Consider the following 23725-nt stretch of genomic DNA (forward strand, 5'->3'; position numbering starts at 1 on the left):
CACTAGCTCCTAAGATTCCCAGTCACACATCAGAACAAACAGCATTAAAGATAGTACTGGCCCCTGCAATATATATTCATTATTGATAGCACTATCAAAGCTAAACCTAAACAACAATTTTTTTTTCTCTCCAGACATGCTGCTCAGTGGCAAGTACATTTCTCCTAACCCAGCATGAGAAACCTTTCCTCTTGCTCATCTCCTCTTTCAAAAATGTTTGCTTAAAGAATTTGGAGCTAGAGAACTCACCAATAAACAATTTTAGTGTTAATAAATATACTCTGCTGCTAAGTCTAATGTACAACTATAATGATGAAAATTTGAAAATTGTACCCTGTTCAGTGCTATACTGGCACTTAACAAGGCTACTAATCAGTGGAAAGCAGCATTTGGTGAAAGAGCTGTTGTTTATAAAAAAAAAAAAAGTCATGTTATGATCAAATCTGTGATAAATCTATTTTCTAGACAGATTTATTGTTTAGGTTTTTGTTTTTTGCTTTTTGGCTACTATCTATAGTAAGCACTTTAGAAACATAACCATTTGAGTCTGAGCTAGGGTCCCTGAGTCAAGTCAGGAATGGTCTTCAGTGCTACTGCTGAATGATCTGCTCTGGATGTGTTTCCTCGGTTGTTCTATAATTTCAGGATTCTGTTGCTGTATCTGCTGAGCAAAAACTGTCCCGCTGGGATAAGGCTAGACAGGTCAGTTAGGCCCCAACTCCTGCAGCAGGTCTCCCAGTAGCATTTGTCATCATTCCCGACATTAGCTGTTGAGCTTGAGGATTCTGCATTAAACTTGGTGCCATATTAATGATGGCTGGATTATTTATAAAGCTAGCCATGTCAAAACTCAATCCAGTTCCTGTAGGACTGGATTCCTCTCTTAACTTCTTTAATTTTCAGGTTTGACTTATAGGAATAATTTTCAGGACCATGATCTAATGCCTTTTAATAACTTGTAACGGCTTCTTCAAATTTATTCATTGAGGTGAGCACCAACCCCATTCTTCCATAGGCCTTGTTGTACTTTGAATCAATTGCTATTGCTTTTTTTCAAATTCTTTATTGCATCTGTGTAGTGACTTAATTTACTCTGAGCAACAACCTTGCTCTGAGCTCCAGCACTGGGAAAGCAGCTCAAGAGGTGCCAGGGATATACAAGGAGGAACTGAATTGTCTGGCTTCAGAGCAAGGGCTGAAAGTGAAACTTTCTCCCAGACAGAAGTGCTGGCAAAAGCCACTGTTTGCCCACTGAACCCTTCCCCAAAACATCCTGCATGTGAAGACAGGTGCCATATCCAAGTCTCCATCAATCTCACTACTGATTTTTCAATTGCATAAGTCACATTACTTCCCCTAAAGTCTTGTAATTATATTCTAAGTCTACTCTAAGCGAAGTTCTTTGACCAGTACCTGTCCCTAAACTGTTAACAGCCTAAGATAAGTACAGAAATTGAGAGTATTCATTTAGAAACTTTTATAGCAATATAACGGAATAATTTTATGTATGTTGAATATAATGATAAAACAATTAGGGCTTGTATTTTGTGTTTTTTTTTCTTTTTATTTACTCCAATCATTCTTATTGCATTTTATAAGATTTCAGTCTGTAATTGATTGAAAATTGTTTTAAAAGTTATTTCACAACAGCTTGTTTGAAAAATGGTCTAAGCAATTTTTAAGTCGATGTGCTGTTATTACCTTTAAAAGTGTTGATAAGGTGCTACTTTGGGAGACAGATCTCAAGCATGAGCAATTATTTCCCTTGCTCCTTCACTAGCCATACTTCTTTGGGGCAATATTGATATGGTAAGAATCTAGAAAATATGAAAATGGTAATCGCTACTAGTACTTGTCCTTCTCATGCCATGCATTCCCCTCATCCACTGACTAATGCCCATGGTACACTGGATGTTCACAGCCAGAATGCCCTGGGGTACCCACATACCTCTGCTCTATTGGTTGTATACTTAACAAGAGTCAGTTTATGAAAATGAAGCCGAATGCTTCAGAAGAAATGAATAAAGTTTAGTTGTTTTTAAAAAGTTGTCAAATTGGGGAAAATAGCCACAAAGCAGGGAAAAAATCTGAAAAATTCTGCACTTGGATTTATTTACAAAAGTCTTCACATTTTTCTTTATTTTAAATAAACAAATTGAAATAATAACTAACTACAAAACTTTTATCAACAGAGAAGTTCTCAAAGAAAAAGCCTTGATGTTTACTTGAAAAGATTGTCAAATTAATGCACATTTGTATTATTTATGTTTTGGCAAAATGTTTAAGATATGTCACATATTTCACTAATTTTTAAATAGTAACCTCCTAAGTATGATTCCAAATCACATCATTTAAGAGGGCTTCTACAGTTTGTACAAAAAGTACAAAAGATGTTCAGGGTAGGAAGGGATTATTTTGTCCTGGAATGTCAGGTATTATTTCACAGAGGTCTTGGAGATACCTTGAAATATGGGTAATATAATTAAATATATGAGTTCAGGAAGAACTGTAGGAGAAAAGGCATAAAGACGGGAAAGCATGAGCATATTTATAAGGGGCATAGTGGGGCCTGGTCAAGCTTGGATAAAGGTTCATACTGAGATCATAAACTATTAGATTAGCCAGGATAAAGTCCATGATCTTAAAGCAGCCATTTTATTTTAGTGCTCTGAGCTGTGCTTTGGGTATAGATGCTTTCAAACTTATTTTATTATTATTATTTTTTTTTAGCAGCAATCCGCATTAAGTTTCTATTGAAACTATATAGAAGAATTAAGGGGCATCATCAGGAAAAGAAGGGACCTGTAGGAGAAGAGCAAGAACAGCATAATGACAAGAGTCTGGAGGAATCCTTTAATTCTGAAATAAATGAGAGAAAACCAGTTACAGTCAATCTGGGTTTTGATATCTCATCAAATGTCAGAGTTTCTGTAATTCCTTCCAAGTTTTCAAACCAATGTGCTACTTTTTTCCAAATAGCAAAAAGAAACAACTCATTCACATCATATTACTTAGACATAAAAGCATATTTGTGTTTTTGTAGATAGAAAGGATTTTACATAGCAACACAGCACACACAATATTTTGTGTACTACAGTCTAAGTACTCTGATATTTTCTATTAAATGTTATTTCATTTAAAAATATAGATTGGTACCCACTAAATAGATTTTAGTACCCAGTAAAGGATGTACCTCTCAGTTTGAAAAGTACTGTCAAGGTAAGTGGTTCTCAAAGGGAGGTGATTTTGCCCCCCAGGAGACATTTGATAATGTCTAGAAATACTTTTGGTTCTCTCAATTGGGCTGGCAGCTACAAGGCATCTAGTGTGTAAAGATCGCAGATGTTATTAAACCTCCTGCAGTGCACAGGACAGTCTCTGCCCTTCCTCCTCAATGAAAATTATCTGGCTCCCATTTTCAAAATTCACAGGTTGAGAAGATCTGCTACAGAGAACCCATCAATGCTATATGAGCGTTTGCTCCATACATTATATTTTAATTTTCCCTGAGCAATGAGACTCATGTGGTTCTTGTATTGCCATCATACAACTTCCAATAAATAGAGCTGTATGAGAATTCACTATCTCCTTTTCTATTGTTAGGTACCCTTAGCTCTCTTCCATAGCATAATTACGCGGTGACAGGAGGTCAAAAAACCTGGAGCCATTAATTCAAGTACTACTTCCTTTGTTATACTTAGAAAAGTATCCTTCAATAGACAATTAGATAAAACAGATGTGGTACATATATACAATGGAATATTACCTGGCCACAAAAAAAAATGACATCTTAACATTTGCAACAACATGGATGGACCTAGAGGGTATCATGCTGAGTGAAATAAGTCAGACAGAGAAAGACAAATACCATATAATCTCACTTATATGTGGAATATAAAGAACAAAAGTAATGAACAAACAAAACAGAAACAGACTCATAGATACAGAAAACATTTTGAGTGTTGCCAGATGAGAAAGAGGTTGGGAGGCTGGGCAAAAAAGGTGAAAGGAGTAAGGAGTATAAATTTGTAGATACAAAATAGTCTTGGAATATAAAGTAAAGCATATGGAATATAGTCAATAATATTGTAATAACTCTGTATAGTGCCAAGTGGGTACTAGACTAATTGGGGGATCATTTTGTAAATTATACAAATATCTAACCACTATGTTGTATACCTGAACCTAATACAAAATAATACTGAATATCAACTCCAATCGAACAATTAAAATAAATAAAATGTATCCTAAAATAGTTAGGCTGTCACTATGCAAATTCTAACTTCATAAATTAACTATAGACAGGTTAGGATGGTACAGTTTATTCTTTTATTTCACATTAGTGTTCTAGTTAGACAGCTTGGCACATGCCAGGGTGCCTTTCCTGAAGCCATGAGTAACATTAAATATGTTGACTGCTATAAATTTCTTCAACACTATAGAAATAATAACAATGAAGGGTAGAATGGGAGGGATGCCATAAAGAAAAGACATGGTTTCTTCTTTTGAGGAATTTACAATATGTAAAGACAGAAATATAGAAAGTCAAAAATACAGTCAAATGAAAGAATTTATCTACAGTGGGGCATATGAAGAAGGGCTCAGAGTCCCTCTGTGACCCCCTCTATTCCTCTGCCCTTGCTCTTGAGGAAGCAGGCTAACATAGGGAGAGTAGCCCATGAAGGAGCTCATGTGGCAAGGGACCAATGTCTCTGGCCAACAGCCAGTGAGGACCTAACTCTTGCCAACAGCCACATGAGTAAACGTTGAATTGGATCTTCTGAGGCTTGTCAATAGTCATGAGAGTGAGATTAGAAGTACATCCATCCCCAGTGAAACTTTGAGATAGCCACAGCCTCAACCAACACCTTGACTAAGCTTGTGAGAGTCAGACAAAAGGTATTCTTAATCCACAGAAACTGAAATAGATGTTGGCTGTTTTAAGTTAATAAGTTTTAAGGTAATTTGTTATGCAATAAATACCTAAAACAGACTACTAAATTCTCCAGCTATGATTACATTTTATGTCTTCATGATCTATTTTGACATTTACTTTTGTCACTTATTGCCTGATGTATTTTGAAGCTCTCTAATGGGACACATACATTTATAATTGTTACATCTTCCTGATGAACTGAACTATTATCACTATGAAATGTATTTTCTTTATCTCTCATAATATATTTCATCCTGAAATTTATTTCATCTGATCAATATGGCCATTCTGGTCTTCTTATGGTTACCATTTGTAAAGTATATCATTTTACATCCATTTACTTTCAACCTATGTCTATTTATTGAAAGTGTACCTCTTTTAGACAGCATATAATTGGGTCTTGTTATCTTTTTTGTCCATTTTGACAATTTCTACCTTTTACTTGGAGTATTCAGTTCATTAATTTTTAATGTAATTATTGATATGTGTTTGAATCTACCATTTTGTTTTGTTTTGTTTTCAACTTGTGTCCTCTGTTTTTCATTTCTCTTCTTTCTGGCTTTTATTTGAATTATTCAAATATTTTAGAATTACATTATTATTTCCTGATAAATGTTTACCTATAATTGTTTGCATTTTATTTCTTCATTATTTCCTTAGGATTTACATTATTAATCCATAAATTTTATAGTCCCTTTACAGTTAATAATGTTCCTTCTATTATAGTTGTATTATATCTAGATACATTAAGATGCCCACAAGACAATGATATCATTTTGCATTAAACAGTTACACGGTTTATAAAGCAAAGAAGAAAAGGGCAAAAAAAGTAGCCCTTTCAATTCACCCAGATATTTGCCATCTCTGCTGCTCTTTATTCTTTTCTGATGTTCTGAGTTTCCATCTGGTATTACTTCCCTTCGACCTAAAGAACTTCCTTTAGCATTTTTTGTAATGCAGGTATACTAGTGATGGAATTATCTTAGATTTCTTTGACTGGAACATGTCTTTATTTCCCATTCATTTTTGAACTATATTTTTGCTAGGTATAAAGTAATGAATTAACTTTTTTTTTTAAATTTCAGCATTAATTTTTTTTCTCCATTCTTTCCTGGCCTCCTTCCTTATGAAGTCAAGTGTTAATTGAGCCACTTTTCCTTCCCTACATGTTGTCTTACTCATGCTGTTATGAAGATTGCTTCTTTATCTTTGGCTCTCAATAGTTTGACTGTGATATTCCTTGGCATGAGCTTCTTTTTGTTTATTCTGCATGATATTCATTGAGTTTCTTGAATCTTCAGATTTCTGCTTCAACATATTTGGGAAATTTTGAGCCTGCCTTCCTTCCTTCCTTCCTTCTCAAGTCCGGAAGGAAGGAAGTAAGGAAGGAATGGAAGGATAGGAAAGGAAGGAAGGAAAGAGAGATAGAGAGGGAGTTAGGGAGGGAGGGAGGTATGGGGGAGGGAGGGAGGGAGGGAGGGATGGAGGTAGGGAGGAGTTACGGGAGGGAGGGGAGAGATGAGAGAGCGTGAGAGAGCGAGTATCGTATCTTGCGGGAGTTGTGATCTCTCTCTCTCTATCTCTCTATCTCTTCGCTGATCTCTTCTTTCCTCTCTTTCTCTGCTTGTCTCTTTTCTCTTTCTTTCTTTCTCTCTTTCTTCTTTTTTGTCCCATTCTGTTTTTCCTCATCTTCTGGTAATACATTTACACAATATCAAATCATCCAATATCACCTGTTGGTTCTCTGAGTCTCAGTTCATTATTTTTCAATATTTTTGCTCTCTGTACTTCACACTAGATAATTTTAATCAATCTATTTCCAAGTTCAGTTACTCATTCCTCTGTCATTTCCATTTGGCTGTTAAGTCTATTCTGAAGTTTCAATTTCAGAAAGTATATTTTTCAATTCTAAGATTTCCATTTAGTTCTATTTGCTGTTTCTCTGCTGCAATTTTTACTTGTTGAAACCATGTTTTGTTTACTTCATTGAGATGATTATTAAAGCCACTTTGAAATTGTTGTATATTAATTATAACAATTGATTCATCCTGGAGTCACCCAAAAATTAAAAAGTAAAATTTATTTTTATATAAAAAGTTTAAAAAATATATTTTTTTCTCTTTTAAATGTGTCCCATTTTCTTGGCTCTTTATATACCTTATAAGTTTCTACTGTATTCTGATAGTTTGAATGTTAAATTGTGGAGATTTTGGATTCTATTATTTTTTCCTTATGAATGTTGTCTTCTTTTTTTCTCAGTTTTTTTTTTTGGAGATGGGGATGCTAGGCTTGAACTTCAAACTTCAAACTCCATTCAGATTGGTTTTAAATGTGTCTATATGCAGGAATTACCCATGAATTGTCAGTTTGCAACCTTTAGTCTAGTGTTAGTCTTTAACTGGGAGGCTTTTAGTCTTTTTCATACCTCCCTGATTCAGAGGTCAGTCAGATATGTGGGTGGACAGACCTTGGAGATCTGCTCTCTGGTTCTTTCCTTTGCAGGATTCCCCTATTCTCTTCAACATTCACAGTTTTCTGGGTTCAATTTTCTTTTTTCACACATCAGAAACAGTTTTTTTCCCTACAATAACCCCAGCCAGGTGTGGACTGCAGTTAGTCTCAGGCTCAAAACTGCCAAGTTAGGAATTTACTTATCTCCCTTCCTCTATGTGAACTTGCACTGCTAACCCAGCAGACACTTCTGTTCACTCTCTAGTACATTCAGGTATTTGCTTTTTGTTTTATTCCCAGGTTTTATATTTATTTTATTCAGTGGGGTGTAGGTAGAGAGTTGTCAAGTAGAATCTTTATCATACCTGGAGAGTTAGAACTCCCTATAGTTTTAAATTTGTAAATGAACAATTTCAAACAAAAAAAGTCGAAAATAGTACAATGGATTCCCATATAGCCATCACCAGATTCTATCACTATCAAGATTTGCCTCACTTGTTTCATCTAGATTTTTTTTTTGCTTTTTCTCATTTTTTTAAGTAGTAAAGACAAATCCCAGACACCACATCATTTCACCTCTATGAACTTGTGTATGCATCTCTAAGAACCACGGATACTCTCGTACATTACCATTATGCCATTATCATGCCCACCCCCAAATTAACAATATTTTTATTATCTAATATTTAGTCTATTATCAAATTTTCTTGATTGCTTAAGTATGTGTATTTGAATTAAGATCCACATTATCATTTGATTGATGTTCTTGTTTGGTCTTTTTGAATCTAGAGCAGCATCTTCTCTTCACCTTCATTTTCCCTGCCATTGGCTTGCTGGAGAAACCACATCAGTTGTTCTTATGGAATATCCCCATTCTAGATTTGTGTGCATCTTTCCTTGAGATGTTATTTTACTTGTTCCCCTATCCTTTATATTTCTGTAAATGAAAATTAACTCCATAGAATTAATTAGGTTCAGGGTCAACTTTTTGGTAAGAGTATTTCATAGATGGTGCTGTGTGCCTGTTATCACAGTGTTTGGAAAGCTTAACAATTGTTATAATACATGGTCAAAACTTGTACATTGACACATTTAAATCTAATTGATAGTTGCTATTTCTTGTTTTGCTTGCATTGTTGTTTTTCCTAAAGTAATTCAAAGGAAAACAAACAAACCAAAAAGCTGTAGCTGTATCTCAATGAAAAAGTAGGAAAATGGAAGATCATGATTGTTTCCTCTTTCAAGATGGACATGCTCTTCAATTTCCAATAGGGTTACTTCCCCAAAATCCCATCATAAGTTGAATGTGTTGTAAGTTGAAAATGCATTTAACAAACATAAGCTGCCTAACATCATGGCTTAGCCACACCTACCTTAAACATGCTCAAGACACTTACATTAGTCTGCAATTGGGCAATTATCTTGAGTTTCATTTCAAGGGTAATTGCCTTCCCCTTCTCACCAGAAGCAGGAGACACAGCTGGGCATTTTGTAGATATGATGGGATGCGAAAATACAAAATACGATGTCCAAAAAATGCTGTCAATGCAGTATACTGTAGAGTATCAGTTGTTTATCCTTGTGACTGCATGTCTGACTGAGTACTGTAGCTTGCTGCCGCTGCCCGGCATCATGAGATAATATAGTACTACATATTGCTAGCCTGGGAAAAAGATCAAAATTCAAAATTCAAAGTATAGTTTCTACTGAATGTTTATAGCTTTCACACTACTGTAAAATAAAAAAAATATATAAGGTGACCTATTGTAAGTTGGGAACTATCTGTATTTATTCTTACACCAGATAGCATCACTAATTTTTATTCCCTGCCAGGCCCCTGAAAACATATGAGTTTTTAACTGTAGCTATATATATTCTCCAAACCATTATAACAAGTACACCAAAACTCTGATCAAAAATGTTGAGCTCCAATTTGAAGCTTACATTGTATGTGTTTTTTAAGAAATGAAAAAATTAGGGTAATTAAATATATATATATATATATATATATATATATATATATATATATATATATATACAACTCTCTGCAACCTTGAAAAATAAAATTACAGATGACCAAAAATAATCTTCATGATGCACAAAGTTTTGAAACTTAACAAACTATTTTAGGAATTTTATCATACATTTCATCACAAAATTAAGGTAATTCATAAAGCTAAAACACTGATGTTTCCCATATGTAATATTTTAACTTGGGCTTTTTAAAGAGAAGTCATAAACAAAAGGCTATAAAGACATCATGTAAAATGAGTTCCTGCAAACTCATATTTGCTGAAGAAGACATTTATTTTAAGTTTACAATGGATATAGACAAACATGAAACTTTAGTGCCCAGGACATGTAAACTAGAATGTTAAAAAGCATAACTTACATGTTAACCATGTTTTCAGTTCTTTAAGGAACAATATATTTATTTAGTGTCTAAATTGAGACAAAGGAAGTCAGAAAGAGAGGGGAATTACCAAAAGAGTGTTGTAAGTGTTTTCCTTGAGATTGTTCTTGAAAGCCTTTAAAAACTGGGTGTGTGAGTTAAAGCTGCTTTAGCACTTCCTCGACAGCTCACCTTAGATTTTGCTAAACTTGGCAGCGTTATAGGGGTCATATTTTCACATGGATGCACTCTTCCTGAGCAGAATGTATTTGACAGAAACAAGTTTTTCTTTCATGTCAGGCATTTGCGTGTCTGCTTTTCATAACAAACAGAAAGACAAAGCTCACCATTCTGGACTCTCTCTCAATAGTTCCAATTTAGCTATGAAAACAAGATATTTATTTCATGGTTTGGAGGAATGCCCTTTAAAAGTTAACTCTTTAAGAAAACATAACAATTTCCCATCAATAATCATTTTATCTTCTATGATTTGGATTTGTTTGCTCTTCTTTGGATACCCTCATATTATCTGAGTTGGTAAGGGAGACAGTCTCATAAGCTGTACTGGTTCCCCTCTCACATAATTTGGCAAGTTATTATAGTTCATATTTGCATTATTTTCTGTTTCAGATACTAAGTTTGATCTCCATAACAGATTGGGAGCAGCATTTGTTTTGTTTCTAGGTTTTGGACACAGTCTAGAGGAGTCCCAAGCTACGAGAATTGTGTTTGAAATTGACTCTTTTTGAAGAGTTCAGCTGTTTTCATACTCTGTTCTTACATAATGAATAGTGTCTGTCCAAAAAAGGACAAATTACTGTGATAGGTTAGGACCTTAATAGAGTAAGAGAAAAATTCTTGCCAGGCTATATCTAAAATATATATTGAAATACACCATAACCCTAACTCCAGCAGTTCCAAGGACAGCATGCCATGCAGCCAGTATTATCAGTCTTCTATAGATGTCAAAGCATCCAGTGAAAACTTTGATACTGAAAGAATGACTATTTGGTTATTCATTCTAAAGCAGATTATTAGAAGTAGATTAGCAAGAAGACCTATTTTTAAATAGTCCTATTCCTATTAGGAAAAGAAAGAAATATGATTTTTTTATTTATAAAAGAAAATGAATTGGAATTGACATTTTAGCTGAATATAATTATGTCATCATAATCAACATCATCTTTGTGAGCCTAAATGACTGATTTGGAATAGAATGTTAGTATATTTCACATCATCTTAATTCTTTATTGTCATGCTTTCCTTTTTAAAATTTGCTTTCTTTAGCTTCTGACTATTCAAAGATGCTATTATAATTCTTTTCAGTTCATAGGCCTACATTATTCACCATTCAAATACAATATAAAACTAGAACAGCTATTTTATGATGAAATATATTTTGCCATTTTTGCTGTGAGAAAAAAAATCAACCTTCTTATACACAGAAAACTGATATACAGAGATAGTTTATTCTATACATAAGAGTACTACTTGAACATGAAACAATATATTAGAAAATGATAATGCATGTGTTATTCTGTAAGACTTCAGATCTCATCACTCAACTTATGAAAGATTATTTTGAATAGTGGCTGAACTAGGTACAAATCAAATGCTGAAATCAAAGGAGGACAAATGAGATCCTACATAGAGTTTGGCACAAGCACCATAAAGAACAATTTTATATCATTGGAAGATAAGTTGAAATTTATTTTTAGTCTCTTTTTCACAGGGTCCGAAATAGTCATTAGGCAGTAATCTCTCTGATATTGCTACTAGCAATTTCTTTTTAGACATATCTCCTTAGGCAAAGGAAACAAAATTAAAAAAAAAATAAACAAAAGGGACTACAGCAAAGCAAAAAGACAACTGACTGATTGGGAGAAGATATTTGTTAATGATAAAACTGAGAAGACATTAATATCCAAAGTATATAAAGAACTAGTACAATTCAACAACAACAAAAAAAACAAACAATCCAATTAAAATGTGGACAGAAGACCTGAACAGATACTTCTCCAAAGAGGAAAGACAGATGGCCAAAAGGTATATGAAAAGACGCACAAGGTCATTAATCATCAGAGAAATGCAAATTAAAACTACAATGAGATACCACCTGACATCTTTCGAAATGGCTATCATTAACAAATCAAAGAACAACAAGTGTTGGTGAGGATGTGGAGAAAAGGGAACCCTCCTACATTGTTGGTGGGATTGCAAATTGGTACAGCTGCTATGGAAAACAGTCTGGAGGTTTCTCAAAAAATTAAAAATGGATATACCTTTTGACCAGAAATTGCACTTCTGGGTATTTATCCAAAGAAAACCAAAGCAATAATTCATAAATATCTATGCACCCCAATATTCATGGAAGCACAATTTACAATATCCAATATATGGAAGCAACCTAAATGCTCATCAACAGAAGATTGGATAAAGAAGTTATGGTTTGTATATACAATGGAATATTAGTCAACCATTAAAAAAATGAAATCTTACCATTTGCAATAACATTGATAGACCTAGAGGTTATTATGCTGAGTGAAATAAGTCAGACAGAGAAAGATAAATACCATATGATTTCACTTTTATGTGGAATCTAAGGAACAAAAAGAACAAACAAATCAAAAATAGACTCATAAATATAGAGAACAATCTGGTGACAGCCAGAGTGGAGGGGAACTAGAAAGCTGAGAGTATGGGATGAAAGGTTAAAGAAGTACAAATTAGTAGTTGATAGATAGTCACAGGGATGAGGAGCAGTTAGCATTAACGTATTGGCTAGGTGGAAAACCAGAGGAGAGAAAGAGCAATTAGGGGTTCATTTTATAAACTATACAAATGTCTAACCAATGTACTTGCTTTAGAATGAATAACCAATTATACTTGAAACTAATAAAATAAAATTTAAAAAAGAAGTCTGCATAGTATATTTGGGATACATTTTAAAACTCTAGAGTAATTGGATTTCCATAATCATTTTTACAAAGATGGGTTTAGCTAGATGAATAAAATCTCTGGACAATTCTGTCCTTACTCATATGTTGGGGGATTGAGTAAGTAAACCTTTCTATGACTCCGAACACAGGGTGCTCTCATCAGTCCATGAAGAGGCTGAGGTAGAACATGTTTCCCTACCAGGCCTTGCTCAGACTTAGAGCAGATACAGTTGTAACTATTCTCAACACCTCTAAAAGACAGAAAGGAATGATTATGTTTCACTTAATTTGAATTCATTTCATTAACTCCTTTCTTTTTCTACTACCTTTCAATAAACTTTTTTTTTCCCCATGAGAAGGAAAAAAAAAAAGTTCATTATGGTCTTAAATGGATGTAATAGAGGCATTATATAATCTAGCTCAAAAAAGATAAGCTATATGAACTCGCAAGGTACTTCTCTTTACATTATAGTTTTTCCCAAAACACCCAAGTTTCTCCTCAACTTCCAGCTCCGTCCAAAACTTCTCCAGGCATCATGAAAAAAAAAGCTAATGTTTACAGATTTAAGAAAGTTACCTCTTCATCATCCCACAATATAAATAAAGTGAAAAAGTAAAAAAAAAAAATTGATGACCTTAATTACCAGGATTTGACAAAGTAAGTAAAATTCCTTTAAAAATCATAGTAAAGAGGATATTTGGAAACATAGTGGAGTGAGAGATGTCCCAAGATCTTTCCCTTTGAAACAACAATAAGCTGAACATCTAAAACACAACAAAAACACCCAAATTGCACACCAGCATGTCTGAGCATGGGATCTGCGCATAAGAGCTACCACAGGTCAGAACCCGGGTGTTGGGCAGTGGACTGGGAGAAATAGAGAAGCAGCCTCTCACAGCCACTGGAGCTCTCGTAGGAGGAGGGGGAAAGGAGAAGGAGCCACAAGATCCCTGAACAGCCCTCCCTGGGAAAGCTGTGAGCTCCCCATGGCCGGCTGGAGGCAGGGCCCAGTCATCAGGGCAGAAATCAGAGAAGCTGGACAGAAGAAAAACAACAGTTGATTTTTACCATCCACGAAAGCAAACTCAAGGGTGAGCTGCAGTACCCAAACCCCAACCCAGAGGGGCCCTTTCCCCATACTCTCCAAGAACAAAACCCCCGATCCCCAGGGGAATCTGAGCAAATGCTACAGAAACTGTTGCTAACACTGACAGGGACTGAAGCAGAGGGTAGCGAGTGTGACTAAATATCTATCAGAAAATAAAAAGGCATTCTTAAGGCTTTATATGAAGTAGGATTCCAATAGGCTTAGATGCTACCTACTGGAAACCAAAAGAAAGTGCCTTCTTAGCAGCAGGCTAGAGAGAGACCTTTATATAATAAATCTTCCTTCTTCAAAAACAACAGAATACACTTCCATTAATGGCCAGGCAGAGAAATAGTCCATTAAACACCATGAACAACAAAGGTGACACGGTATCTCAGAAAGAAAGAGACAAATCTCCAGAAAATAAACTTACGGACTTAGAAATATACAATTTAAATGACAAAGAATTCAGGATGGTACTTCGGAAGGAACTCAGCAATATTGGAAACGAGTCATATCAACAATTTCAGGAATTGAAATAAACACCTGATAAACAGAGCAAGGAGATTGAAATCCTCAAAAAGAACAGAATAGATCTTATAGAGATAAAACAAAAACAAAAACAAAAACAAAAAAAACACAGACACACTGTAAGAGTTGAAAAATGAAATAGCAAGCTTGGGAAGTGGAGTCGACCAAATGGAGGAAAGGATCAGTGATATCAAAGACAAAAGCCTAGAAATAAATCAGAAAGGAGAAGAGAAAAACTGAAGAATTAAAAATAATGAAAGAGAAATTCAAGAACTTGCTGATACCATTAGGAGAGGAAACAAGAATAATGGGCATTATCGAAGGCGAAGAAAAAGAGCAGAAACTAGAAAGCATTTTCAGACAAATAGTTGACCATAATTTCAAAATCTAAGGAATGAGCTGGATCTTGGAATTCAAGAAGTCAACAGAACACCCAATTATCTCAACCCAAAAAGGCCTTCTCCAGAGCACATTGTATTAAAATGATCAAAAATCAACAACAGAGACAGAGTTTTCAGTGCAGCCAGGGACAAGAAAATAGTGACTTATAAAGGAAACCCATTAGATCATTTTTAGACCTCTCAGTGCAAACTTTAAAAGCCAGAAAGAAAGGAATCAAATGTTTAAACTATTAAGTGAAAGGAACTACCAGCTTAGAATAATGCATCCAGCTAAGCTCTTCTTTAGATATGAAGGAGATATTAGGACATTTCCAGACATATAAAAAATGAGATAATTCTCTACTATGAGGTCTGCACTACAGGAAATATTGAAAGGGGTCAGCTCCAAAATGACAAAACAAAACAAAACAAAACAAAAAACAAAACACATAATTAGGCATAAGGTGACTAGCAGGCAAATAGAAGCAGAGGAGTGCAACCCTTACCAAGAACAGGGCATTGTGAGCATAAATAATAGTAAGAGAATTGTTATAACAAGATAGTAATGAACATTCAGCATACATAGGGACAAATTGAGAAACAATGACTGAAAAGGGGAGGATTCAAAGATCCAAATTCAGAAAGGGAAATGGAGATAATGCGTGCACAGAAGAAAATGGACAACTGTATATATATATATATATATATATAACTATCCTTTACATATTCATAATGGTAACCACACACAGAGGATTCAATATTGAAGTATATAACATAAAAAAGATCCAGAGGGAAAACCTACAACTAAAGCCAATCCAAAAACAAAACAAAAACAAAAACAAAACAAAACAAACAAAACAAAACAAAACAAAAAAAACAAACACAAGGACAAGGAAGTAATGGAAACACCGAGCTACCAAAGCAAAGATAAAATGGCAATAAGAAGACCTCATATTTAAATAATCACCAAAATGGACTGAACTCACCAATAAAAAGGCACAGAATTGCAGAATGGATCAAAAAACAAAACCCAACCATATGCTGCCTCCAGGAGACACATCTCAGCTACAAAGACAAATATAAACTCAAAGTGAAAGGGTGGAAAATGATATTTCAAGCAAATGATTCAGAAAAAAAGCTGGAGCAATGGTACTAATATCAGACAAAATAGACTTCAAAATAAAAAAAAAGGTAAAGAAAATTACTGGGGGACACTTCATAATGATACAAGGAATCATGCACCAAGAAGACATAACACTTATTAATATCTATGCTTCCAATCAAGGAGTCTCAAGATATATAAAGCAACTAATAACAGAATGAAAGGGAGAAACAAACAAAATGCTATTGTAGTAGGGGACCAAAATACTCCACTGTCAGATATGGACAGATCATCCAAACAGAAATTCAACAGGGAAATAACATCCTTAGATGACGCATTAGAGCGACTACATAATTGACATTTACAGAGCCTTTCATCCCAAAACAGCTGCCTATACATTCTTTGCTAGTGCACTTGGAACATTCTCAGGTATTGACCGCATGCTGGGACACAAAACTAACCTCAACAAATATAAGAAGATCGAAATCATACCAACCATAATATCTGATCATAATGCTTTGAAGCTGAAGATCAACTGTAAAATGAGAGTAGGAGGAAACACAAATACATGAAGATTAAACAACATACTAACGAACAATAACGGGGTCAGAGAAGAAATGAAAAGGGATATGAAGAGATACATAGAAACAAATGATAATAATAGTACAACATGTCAAAACTTCTGGAACACAGCAAAAATAGTAATAAGAAGAAAGGTCATATCATTACAGGTCTATCTCAGAAAGCAAGAAAGCCCAAATAAACAACCTAACATTTCATCTTAAAATACTAGACATGGAAGAACAATTGAAGCCTAAATTCAACAAAAAGAGAGAAATAATCAAAATTAGAGCAGAATTAAATGAAATTGAAAACAAAAAAAATAGAAAAAATAAGTGCAACATAAAGCTGGTTGTTTGAGAAGGTTAATAAAATTGACAAACCCCTGTCTAGACTCACTAAAGAAAAAAGAGAAAGGACACAAATGAATAAAATCAGGGATGAAAGAGGGGGAAATTACTACTGATATCACAGAAATACAAAGGATCATAAAAGAATACTATGAAAAAGTATATAACATCAAATTTAATAACCTTGAAGAAATGGGCCACTACTTAGAAAAATACAACCTTCTTAGATTAAGTCAAGAAGAACTGGAAAATCTAAGTAGACTGATCAGCAGTATTAAAATTGAAACAATCATCAAAAATCTACCAAAAAGTAAAAGTGCAGGACCAGATGGCTTCATCAGTGAATTCTAACAAACATTCAAAGATTTAATACATATTCTCCTCAAACTCTTCTAAAAAGTCAAAGAGGAGGCAACACTTCCCAACTCATTTTATGAGGCCAATATTACCCCAATCCCAAAGCCTGGTAAACCTAACACAAAAAAAGAAAACTACAGACTAATGTCTCTCATGAACACAGATGCAAAAATCTTAAATGAGATACTAGAACTGAATACAGCAACCTATTAAAAAGATTATACACATTGATAAAGCAGGCTTCATCCCAGGGTCCACATATGCAAACTGATTAATGTGATATACCACTTAAACGAATTAAAAAAGAAGAATCATATGATCATATCAATTGATGAAGAAAAAAGCCTTTGACAAAATATAGCATCCATTTATGATCAAAACATTTAACAAATTCATTATAGAAGGAAAGTACCTTAACATAATAAAGGCCATTTATGACAAACCTTCAGCCAACATTATACTTAATGGTGAAAATCTAAAAAATTTCCAAGATCAGGAACAAGGCAAAGCTGTCCACTATCACCACTGTTACTCAATATAACATTGCAGGTCCTAGAGAGTGCAATCAGACAAGAGAAAGATATAAAAGGACTCCCAATAGGAAACGAAAAAGTCAAACTGTCACTATTTTCAGATGACATGATTCTCTAGATAGAAAACCCTACAGGTTCCACAAGAACACGACTAGAAACAATAAGCAAATCCAGTAAAGTCTCTGTATACAAAATCGACATTCAAAAATCCATAGCGTTCCTATACTTTAAAAATGAAGTGTCAGAAAAAGAAGTGGAAACAATAATTCCTTCTGCAATTGAAAAAAAAGAATAAAATACATAGGAATAAATTTAACAAAAATGTGAAGGACCTATGTAATGAAAACTACAAGAAGACCCTGTTAAAAGAAATTGAAGAAGATACAAAGAAATGGAAAGATATTTCATGATCTTAGATTGGAAGAATCAACAGTTAAAATGATCACATTATCTAAAGCATTACACAGATTTATGGCAATCCCCATCAAAATGCCATTGGCATTTTTTAAAGAAACAGAACAAAAAATCATCAGATTTGTATGGAAACACAAAAGACTTCAAACTGCTAAAGCCATCCTGAGAATAAAGAACGAGGCTGGAGGCATCACTCTGCCCAACTTCGAATTATACTACAAAGCTACAGTAATCGAAACACATGGTATTGGCAGCAAAATAGATACACAGACCAGTGGAACAGAATTCAGAGTCCAGAAGTAAACCCATATTTATATGGGCAAATAGTTTTTGATAAAATGTCAAAAACACACAGTGGAGCAAGGAAAGCCTTTTCAATAAATGGTACTGGGAAAACTGGAAAGCCACCTGCAAAAGAATACAACTAGACTGTTGTCCATCACCACACACTAAAATTAACTCAGAATGGATTAACCTGAATATAAGACCTGAAACAATAAAATGCATAGAAGAAAACATAGGAACTAAACGTGGACTTAAAGAGGATTTCATGAATTTGACCTCAAAGGCAAAGGGAGTAAAAGCTAAAATAAATGAATGGGACTACATCAAACTAAAAAGCTTCTGCTCAGCAAAAGAAATTGTCAGCAAGGTAAAGAGTGAGCCATCTGAATTGGAATATATATTTGCAAGCAACACCCCTAATAAGGGCCTAATACCCAAATATAGAACTCATATAACTCAATAACAACAAAAAAGAAAGGATTCAATCAAAAAATGGGCAGAGGACCTGAACAAACACTTCTCCCTAAGGACATACAAATGGCCAACAAATATTTGAAAAGATGCTCAACATCGTTAGCTATTAGGGAAATACAAATCAAAACCACAATGAGATACCATTTCACACCTCTTAAAATAGCTACAATCAACAAGACAGGTAATAACAAATGTTGGAAAGGATGCCAAGAAAAAGGATCCCTCACACACTACTAGCAGGACAGCAAATTGGTGCAGCGACTATGGAAAACAATATGGAGATTCCTTAAAAAACTAAGAATTGGTCTACCATATAATCCATCAATCCCTCTACCAGATATTTACCCCAAAGTATTGAAACTTCATATCCGAAAAGATATTTGCACACTGATGTTCATAGCAGTATTATTCACAGTGGCCAGGACATGGAAATAACGGAAATGTCCTACGATAGGGGATTGGGTAAAGAAGCTGTGGTACATATATACAATGGAATATTACTCAGCCATAAAAAGAGATGAAATACTGCCATTTGTGACATCGTGGATGGACCTCGAGATAATCATGCTAACCAAAATAAACCAGACTGAAAAAGTTGAAAATAACATATCACTTTAATATGGGATATAAACCTAAAAGCAACAAACGCAAAGGACCAACAAACAGAGACTTATGGACATGGACTATAGACTAGTGGTTACCAAAGGGTAGGGAGTGGGGGAAGAGAGGGTAGGTAGGTGGTTAAAGGGGATCAACTATAGGGAGTTAGGGGGAGGGTGAAGTGGGTAGAAGGGATGAAATATGTGGTAGCTGAAGGAAACTGAAGTTTGGGTGGTAAACACACAATAGAATATACAGATGTCAAATTATAATGTACATTTGAAAGTTATATAATTGTATTACCTAATGTTACCTCAATAAACTTAATATAAAGATAATAATAAATAAATTTAGCATTTTTCATTGTTCTCTAGTATTGTGATTTTATTGCAGTACATTAATAGTATCAAAACTTTTCAAGGAGATTATGAAAATCTCATGATTTTTATTACCAGAATTTGACAGATAAATTATTTTCTTCAATCTTCATTCCTTTCAGCCTCTATTGAGTTTGTTGCAGGATTCTCAAACAGAGAGATGGGACACCAAGGCTATAAGCAGGAAGCAGCATTTATTGATGGCGGCATCAGCTCAGGGGAATCTTATCCAACACCGAGCCTCCATTGTAACATGGTGGACAGCTATATACAGCTTCATACTTCCGCATTCCTACACAGCTACAGATAGATGGAAGGAGAACATTGATTAGTTGGAAAATTATGAGAAAACTGACATCGGCCGGAGAGTCCTGGGATGAGGGTCGGGGGCAGGGGGCAGTCAGGAATAAACTTGTTCTAGCAGGAAATGGCCAGGCAGGGTCAGGCTGCCACATTCCCCTCTTTGATTCCTGGACCCAGGCCTGGGTCAGAAAGCATCATTTCTTCTTCTTCTCCTTCTTCTTCTCCTTCTTCTTCTCCTTCTCCTTTTCTCCTTCTCCTCCTCCTCCTCCTCCTCCTCCTCCTCCCCCCTTCTCCTCTTCCTCCTCCTCCTCCTCCTCCTCCTCCTCCTCCTCCTCCTCCTCCTCCTCCTTCTTCTTCTTCTTCTTCTTTTATAATGCTTTGGTTAGGGGCTGGTACCTCCATATCGTGAGGACTTTTGCTGCAGTTTTTCTTTCTACTACAACCTCTATGAGGGAGATAGTTGATCAGATAACAAGAGGCAATAGTCATGCGAGGAGGAGGCAGGTCTTGAGGAAGAGGAGTACTATCCCAACTAAGATCTTAAAGCCACAAAAAGAGGAGAATCAGCTTTCAAAGAGGCTACTAGAGTCCCATCCTGAAGAGACATTGTCCTCAGGCTTCTGCCATGCATAGCTTGGTCAACTTCTGGTGTGACCAAAGCGGGGCCAATGTCTTACCCTTGGTCTGTCAGTGCAGTCAGTATTTTCTTCCAGAAGGTTGCTTTGAGGGGCTCAGAAGAGTCTGGAACACATTCCCACTCTGAAGCTGCAAGTTAAGTATGCTGTGATGTATCCAGGGTGTTATTTAAGCAACATTAACTGCAGTGTGGGTAGACAAAATGACATGAAGGGGGTCTCTCCACAAAGGTTTTAGGGGCTGAATATTCTACTCTTTTACCAAGATGGAGTCTCCTGGTTTAAAGGGATGAACTTCAGTGGTTAATATGACGGGGAGCCTTTCCCTAACCCATTGGTTGAGAGTCCGGAAAGTGGTCCCTCTGGCCTGAAGTTGTTGTCTCAGAGTCAAGTCATCAATTTCCTTGAGGTCTTCTTGTAGTCTTTTGATGAGTAGTGGTGGCCGCCCATATAGGATTTCGTAGGAGGAGAACCCAGTCTTCTTGGTGGGGGCCGACTTGATTCTCAATAGTGCCATGAGAAGGACTTCATCCCCATGTAGATGTGTCTCCTGACATAGTTTTCACAACTAAGTCTTAAGGGTCCTGTTCATGCGTTCCACCTGTCCTGAACTATGTGGCCAATAGGCAGTATACAATTTCCATTTAATATTTAAATTATTGGCTAGTAGCTACACTATTTCTGCTACAAAGGCTGATCTGTTATCTGAGCCAATGGTAATTGGTAGGCCAAATTGTGGAACAATTTCTCAGAGGAGCAGTCTGGCTATTTCTTGGGCCTTCTCAGTCCGGGTGGGGTAAGACTCTACCCAACCAGATCAGGTGCATACAAAGACCAAGAAATACTCGAGGCCCCATGATTGAGGCATTTCAGTGAAGTTTACTTTGAGTTTCTCAAAGGGGGTGCTACCAACACTTTGGACCCCCGGTGGGACACACGGCCCTTTCCTGGGGTTGTTGCCAGCATGGACTTCACACTGTTCACACACCATTCAGGAGACACTAGAGAGCCAGGGGACATAGAAGTACCAGCCCAGAGTGGTTTCTAGGGCAGTGTGACCAAGGTGAATCCTTTGGCGAAACTGCTTGACAAAAGCTGGGGCTAGGGGCCCAGGACTGCAATTCGCTCGTCCTTGAACTTCTACCATCCACCAGGGAGGAGGCTCCCCTCTTCAGTCCTAAATCAGGCTTCTTCTTGAGGTGAATACTTGGAGTCCCATTCGGCTAAGGGACTGGGAAATGGGGAAGCAGTTAGAGCTGTAAGGCTGGCCATCTCCTCGGCTCTGCCAGTTTGGCAATATGATCTGCCCTGAGGTTGCCCTGGGCCGTTATGGTGTCCTCTTGTTGATGTCCTCTGAAGTGCATGACTGCTACTTTCATGGGCTCACACAACATCTAAGCGTTCTAGAATTTCTTTTCAATATTTTATGTCTTTTCCCCCAGAATTATTAGACCCTTCTCTTTGTACAGGGCTCCATGTACATGGAGGGTGGTAAAGGCATACTTAGAGTCATTATATATGTTAGTACACACTCCTGCTTCCAGCTGAAGGGTGCGGGTCAAGGCGATGAGCTCTGCCTTCTGTGCTGAGCTTCTCCTAGGCAGAGGTTTTGCCTCAATGGTGGAATATATGGTCACCACAGCATATCCTGCAAGGCATTCTCCTTCCCTCACAAAGCTGCTACCATCAGTGTAATATTCTACATCAGAGTCCTTGAGGGGCTGGTCTGTCAAAACAGGACAGCTGGAAAACACTTCATGCATGACTTCAATGCAATCGTGATCTGGCTGGCTGGGCCCAATGAGTAGCAAGGTGGCTGGGTTCAAGGTTCGTACTACCTGTAGGTGGATGTGTGGATTCTCGCACAGAATTCCTTGGTATCTGACCATCCAGCCATTGGCTATCCAATGTCCCTTGTACTCCAGTAATATTATTACTGAATGTGGTACTCGAACTTTCAGTTCTTTCCCCATAATCAGTTTGTTGGCCTCTGACACATGGAGGGCCATGGCTGTGAGTGCTCACAAGCAGAGTGGCCAGCCCTGGGCTACAGAGTCATGCTGTTTGGAGAAAGAAGCCATGGGACAGTGCCAAGATCCTAGCAGTTGGGTTAAGACCCCTACTGCAACATCCATGCACTCGTGTACATACAAAAAGAAAGATTTGGTTAAGTCTGGGAGTCCTAGTCTGGGGGATTATTGAGTGCCCGTTTGATTTCTTCAAAGGCCTTCACTTGTGGCTTCACAGAGGGGTTTGGCCAGGATGGAGAAATTAGGTATCTAGTTTCTGCAGAAGCCAGCTGCTCTGAAGAATTCATGGACTTGTCACCAGGTGGTAGGGGTGGGAATTGGGCAGACCATTTGTTTCCTTTCTGGGCCAAGTTGGCACTATCCCTGTGACTCGTGGAAGCCAAGGTATTTAACGCTTTCTTGGCAGATTTTAGCCTTACTTTTAGAAACCTCGTAACCTGCTTCCCAAAGGACATTGAGGAGTAGATGTGTTTCTTCCATGCATTCCTCATAGGCCTTTCCTACTAAGAGGAGGTCATCTACATACTGGATTTATGTACAGCTGTTTTGGTCTGCCAGGAAGGCATTTAATTCCTAGGCTAGAGCTGTTCCAAAGATGGTCAGGGAGTCTTGAACCCCTGAGGCAGCCATGTCCATGTTAACTGGCCCTTGTCTCTGCTTTCAGGGCTTTCCCATTGGAAGGCAAAGATTGGCTGACTTCTGGATCTGCTGGCAACACAGCCTTCTTTTCCTTCAACTGACCTTGGGAGAGTGCCAAGGCTTGGGCTAGGAGGACCCTACAATTCTCCTCTAGACAGAATCTCAACCAAGGGAGTTGGGTGTGAACTCTTGCCTCCCAATAATCAATATAAGAGGATTGGTCTGGGTGGCCAGGTTGACTGGTAATGACTTAAGATACCTTTGCAATGACTTTCCTATCAAGGGACCCCTCTGCCGACCACCCAACACCAAAAGAGGGCCAGTCAATCTCACAAAAGTTTCAGAGGT

The 23725-nt window shown here is 36.6% G+C and overlaps 1 pseudogene; it reads right to left on the reverse strand.

The window, feature by feature from the left end:
* Positions 1 to 571: 571 nt before the first annotated feature.
* Positions 572 to 21225, reverse strand: LOC107502603 (annotated as a pseudogene).
* Positions 21226 to 23725: the final 2500 nt, after the last annotated feature.

The sequence above is a fragment of the Rousettus aegyptiacus genome, unplaced genomic scaffold, assembly GCF_014176215.1.
Source record: "Rousettus aegyptiacus isolate mRouAeg1 unplaced genomic scaffold, mRouAeg1.p scaffold_m13_p_9, whole genome shotgun sequence".
Taxonomy (NCBI): domain Eukaryota; kingdom Metazoa; phylum Chordata; class Mammalia; order Chiroptera; family Pteropodidae; genus Rousettus; species Rousettus aegyptiacus.